At 32.3% G+C, this 5,813-nt stretch overlaps 1 long non-coding RNA gene across 1 annotated transcript; it reads right to left on the reverse strand.

Annotated features, from left to right (window-relative positions):
• Positions 1-22: 22 nt before the first annotated feature.
• LOC121367126 lies at positions 23-4,838 on the reverse strand. The gene is made up of 2 exons (XR_005957327.1): positions 4,562-4,838; positions 23-3,143 (listed from the first exon to the last, which is right to left on the reverse strand). It is a non-coding gene; the product is annotated as an uncharacterized LOC121367126 (long non-coding RNA).
• Positions 4,839-5,813: the final 975 nt, after the last annotated feature.

A 5,813-nucleotide genomic window follows, 5' to 3' on the forward strand; every position in this document is an offset into this window, starting at 1 on the left:
TCACAAGAATTCTGTGTAATTAAATGTCTCACCTACCATAAACAAATAATGTTGTTAATTGATCGCAATACATCAGACAGCCATTATTAAAACATATAACTCACAAGAATTCTGTGTAATTAAATGTCTCACCTACCATAAACAAATAATGTTGTTAATTGATCGCAATACATCAGACAGCCATTATTAAAACATATAACTCACAAGAATTCTGTGTAATTAAATGTCTCACCTACCATAAACAAATAATGTTGTTAATTGATCGCAATACATCAGACAGCCATTATTAAAACATATAACTCACAAGAATTCTGTGTAATTAAATGTCTCACCTACCATAAACAAATAATGTTGTTAACTGATCGCAATACATCAGACAGCCATTATTAAAACATATAACTCACAAGAATTCTGTGTAATTAAATGTCTCACCTACCATAAACAAATAATGTTGTTAATTGATCGCAATACATCAGACAGCCATTATTAAAACATATAACTCACAAGAATTCTGTGTAATTAAATGTCTCACCTACCATAAACAAATAATGTTGTTAATTGATCGCAATACATCAGACAGCCATTATTAAAACATATAACTCACAAGAATTCTGTGTAATTAAATGTCTCACCTACCATAAACAAAATTTGATGCATTGTGATGAATATTCATAAGTGCAATCACAAACCAAATTTCACTGACCTAGAACCTATAGTTTTTTTTAAAATTGATCTAAATGTGAAACGTTAATGTTAAATTTTATTGCCGCCGGTACTGCCATTAGAAAAGTAATACCTATACCTTGCTTTTTTAATTTGTAAAGATGAAATAATAAAACACCTCAAACATTTAATGAAGAATATTTATAATAATATCACACATATTATACTTCTAGCATGTTGCAGTTTAAATTATCAAATTATTTGTAACTATAAAGCATGGTTACAAATAGGGCCTCCACGAGTCCAAAATATTGGATTCAAGTACTCGAGGGTCAAACTTACCCAACACTTACACTAGGTGATGATGAGACTAAGAGATAAAGTAAAATAGCATAATGTATCTTAATTCCAGCACTGAACATGGATGCCAAGTCATGCCATTGTATTGCATTTAGAAACTAGTTGATATGTTCAATTTTGTGGCAGACGGACGGCCAGTTTAAAAAGAAAAACTAGCACATGATCATATAATTATTGTGTAACTTATATTGTTGATTATCTACTACTGAAATTACTGTCCTACATTGTCCAATGTATTATAGTTGACCATTACATTCTACCTTATACGGGTACTCGAGTCCTATGTTCGGACTCGAGTCTTCCTAGACTCGACCCATGCCCATGTACTCGTGGAGACCCTAGTTACAAATATGAATTTATCTGTGATCTATATTTCAATGATCAAGATGTTCAAAATACAAAGCTTGCAAAAATTCAAAATACAACTAAAAGCTATAAAAATGTTCTCTCAAAAGTAACTGGTTCTGAAACATGTACAAGTTTTACAAAAAGTTGTGCATATGTGATATGGTCCACCATTGTTATAATAATGCAATCCTACTACATTTTAAAACAAACATTTGTTCTCCTCCACTAAATAAAAAAGAAGAAAGAAGTCAAGCATGATTTTATGCCTAAAAATCGCTAAATTCCCTATCCCTATTAACAAAAATTGCCTTAAAATCAATCTACAGTACATAAGCGCGAACGAAAAACCAAATGTTAACATTATCGCTAAAATGGAAACATTCGCGGTAATTCAAATATAATATTAGTATCATAAATCAGTTGACATCACTGTAATAACAGTTTACATCATATACAAACATTCATTTTGTAAATATATCATAATATTTCTACAGAAAAGTAGCCTTCGAAAAAAGTAAAATAATTAAAATAAAAACATACTAATTAATATGTTCAGCAACAAGGCCTTTTTCAAAAATGTTTAACAAATCTCAGAGAACTAAATTATATCCATCTTTGCTGATGTGTGCAAATTAAAAATCTTAAAAGACAATACAAAGAATATTAGCATTATTATGTCACTGTAACTATGACATCACAATGTATGAGTTACATTACACAAAGTAATAGTTCCCATTCCTTACATCCAATTACATATAATATTTCAGCCATTGTTGTTCCAGTCTGTAGCATACAAGATTTTGATTTGACAAAATATGTGTTTGCTCATGTTTATATGTTGTTATGATTCCATGCATTGCAGATTATACAAGTCTTTATCACTAGGACACAATATAATACAAACGAAAAACAGCTCCATTTTTAAAATAACTATTAATACTACTTATATGATGTAGATTTTACAAAGAATAAAACAAAAAATTTAAACAGAGAAAGTCAATAAGTCAATAAAATAATCTCTATACATGTAGTTAAATAAATAAATAAATATTTACTGGCATTTACAACATCTCTTGTGTATGTTGTTTTTCACAGACACTTGTCAATATTGTAATGTAAGTCAAAACTGTTATCCAAGCATCAAATAGTTCATCGATATCAACATAGTGAGTCACTTAAGCTTAACACACACAAAAATTGTTTTTAAAACACAAAAACACATTTTACATTGTGGGCAACATTAACAGCAGATGTCTAAAATGGGTGGCACATACCACAAATGAAAACATATGCGGAATTTCACACGGATTCATCGGGGATTGCCATTTTGATATCATGTGCTTGATATTTGTTTGTGGATTGATTGATAAATAATTGATGTTTAGAGGGCAACTCACACAGTAAAACACATCAAAAACATCAAAACATGATTTTTAAATCAAGTGTAGTTTGATTCACGAAAACATTTCATTTAACAGTTGTGAAACACTTTTTCTTGTTTATCAGCAACACAGGTGGTAAACACAAATTGCTACAGCAAGTTTTTGATTCTGGAATTTTTTTTTTTAATTTATTCAAAAGAACTATGTCACATCTTCATTCCTATTAATTTGTCCAACAAAATCACACACGTTTTCATCAATTTTCTTAAACTGAAACACCATAATTGATAATGGCAAGAAAGTCGTCTGCATCAAGTAACTTGCCATCCTGAGAGTACTTCTTAAGAATGTGCTGCCACAAGCTATTGCATCTTAGCAGATACTTGTTACCTGAAATGAAATATAATAAAAATTACATGTATATATAGGCTACAAGGAAAAACAAGTGGGTGGGTTTTGGGGGTCGAAACCTCCCCATCTCAAGCAAATATATATATTTTTTCAATATATTTTCTGGGGGAGCATATCTCGACACCCTATAAACTTCACTTACTACAGTCTAGACCCCCCTTGCTAAAATTGCTGCACATGCACATGAATTTGTTTTTATATTTTTCATTATCCATGCTTATTAGCCACCTAAAGATGGTAATCATAACATTGACTACAGATTTTCAAAGCTATCTTAGTGCTACGATATATCAAAGGCATCGCAGGCTATGACGTCACTACTACCTTGATCCCACAATCTATCGCACTTTTAACTATTGTTTTCACTTATAAAAACCCCACAATATTTTATTTAAAACGTAACTGAAAAATTATGGTGGTCATTAGGGTGAATTAAAAATGTGATCCTTTGTGTTTCTGAGTAATCTACTAATACCATTGAAAACGTTTTTAAGTATATCCACAATATCATGTGTGTTTACTGTAAACATTACACAAACATTAGCCCTTGAGATAAACATTAAACAACATATTACCTAAAGGAGTCAGCAGTTATCCCTTTTTGAGGAATTTCATTGTAGAAGTGTCAGAAATTCAGTTTTCTATGGAAGAATTTACCAAAAACAACCAACTTTCATGTTGGGCAGTTCAACAATTAAGTAATGCTCGGGGGTGGGATGCAGGGGGTGGTGGTAGAGCAGTATCATGAACATTATGAAGGACGGACAGAGTTGTTTGGTAGAGTGATGTAATGTTTTCAAACAATATGTCTCATTTTTATTTATAAAATAAAATGCAGCCAGTCATTGCTATTTTGTTCTTTAACAGATACTTTTCTATCAAGTATTTATTACAAAACCAAACAGATAAAAAATCTAACAATATAATTTGGCCAAATTATGTCATAATGACAGGAAAATGGTGACAAACATTGCATAATTTTTAGGGGGTAGCAGTCTTAGCATTACAAAACATGATATAATGTTACATAATTATTCAATGGCAACTGTAAATCTTTAAGGATTCAGTGAATATAGTGTGTGTAGGATACAACTGAAGTGATCATACTTTATACACTTGGCCACAATAGTGTGTATTACCTCAAATTTGAAAAAATAATGTTGAAGACGATAGTTTGAATGGGTTGTGTTATTTAGTATCATACAGATTGTTTTCGGTTACAAAATTGATCTGGATATAACATACCAATGAGTACCAGTCCTTTCCTAGCCCTAGTTATGGCCACATTCACTTGGTTCTCATCAGATATAAAACCATTATTAACCAGGTTAATACACTAAATTATCACATGGGTTTATGACATGGATATCATGGTTACGTTAGAGGATATAACATACCAATGAGTACCAGTCCTTTCCTAGCCCTAGTGATGGCCACATTCACTTGGTTCTCGTCGGATATAAAACCCAGGTTTCTTCTAATCCAACCATTTGTTGGGTGAATCTCAATCTGTGTCCTAGGCAATGACCGCACAGTAGATAATATTACATAGTCCCATTCACTTCCTGAAAATACAGAACAATAAGAACAGTAGATAATATTACATAGTCCCATTCACTTCCTGAAAATACAGAACAAGAAGAACAGTAGATAATATTACATAGTCCCATTCACTTCCTGAAAATAAAGAAAAATAACAACGATTTTGGAACACAGGATAATAATACACAGTTACATACCATATTTTCCGGCCTATAGCCAGTATAGGAGAAGCTACGGTGATGTCACATGATTTGATCACGTGATACTGCGTGAGCTCTGGTAGGCAAAAAACCACTGTTGACATTAGTAGTCATGAACAATCGAACGCACTGGTGTATAAACCGCACCCCTTATTTTTAGACTAAATTCCGACACCTTCGTCTGTACATAAACCGCACCTTTAAATAAGCCGCATTTAAAATAAAGCCACAAACTTAATTGCAGTTAATTATTGTTTGTATTTAATAATAATGAAGAGATCCATTCTCCCCTGAATTCAAACAATAAATAATTTATGATTGTGTGGCTTTTGCAGGGCCGGATTTAGACCTTGGGGGGCCTGGGGCACTTCAGGTTCAGGGGCCCCTCGACATAGAAATTAAATTACATGACAAATTAAAAAAAATGAACTCATTTCATAATTATTACTTCTTTTTTTTTTAATAAAGGAAGTCCGTACTTGGTGGGGGTGGGTGCCTCTGGCAGGGGGGCCCTGGGCAATTGCCCCCTTATAAATCCGGCACTGGGCTTTCAGTTTCATTTCGCCTAATCGGCAAGTTTCGTAATCTTGCATTAGTTGCAAAGAAGGAACAACAACATGACAACATTTTATTTGTTCCAGTATGATTGAGTACAAAGCATGCACACCAAACAAAGTGCACAAGTAAAAATTACTAGTACTCACTCGAGTGCACATATTTCTCTGTAACCCAACTAGCGTACATCGAGATCACAGTGTTTTAAGAAAATCTTGTACTTAAAAAGTTGTACTATTTATAAAATATGGAATTAATGTAAAAATAAGATAAGATATGTTACATTTATTGTGTATGAAACCACAATAAGGGTGCAAAAAGCGAATGCATTTCACCTTTGACAATATTATTT

The sequence above is a fragment of the Gigantopelta aegis genome, unplaced genomic scaffold (genome assembly GCF_016097555.1).
Source record: "Gigantopelta aegis isolate Gae_Host unplaced genomic scaffold, Gae_host_genome ctg9237_pilon_pilon, whole genome shotgun sequence".
Lineage (NCBI taxonomy): Eukaryota > Metazoa > Mollusca > Gastropoda > Neomphalida > Peltospiridae > Gigantopelta > Gigantopelta aegis.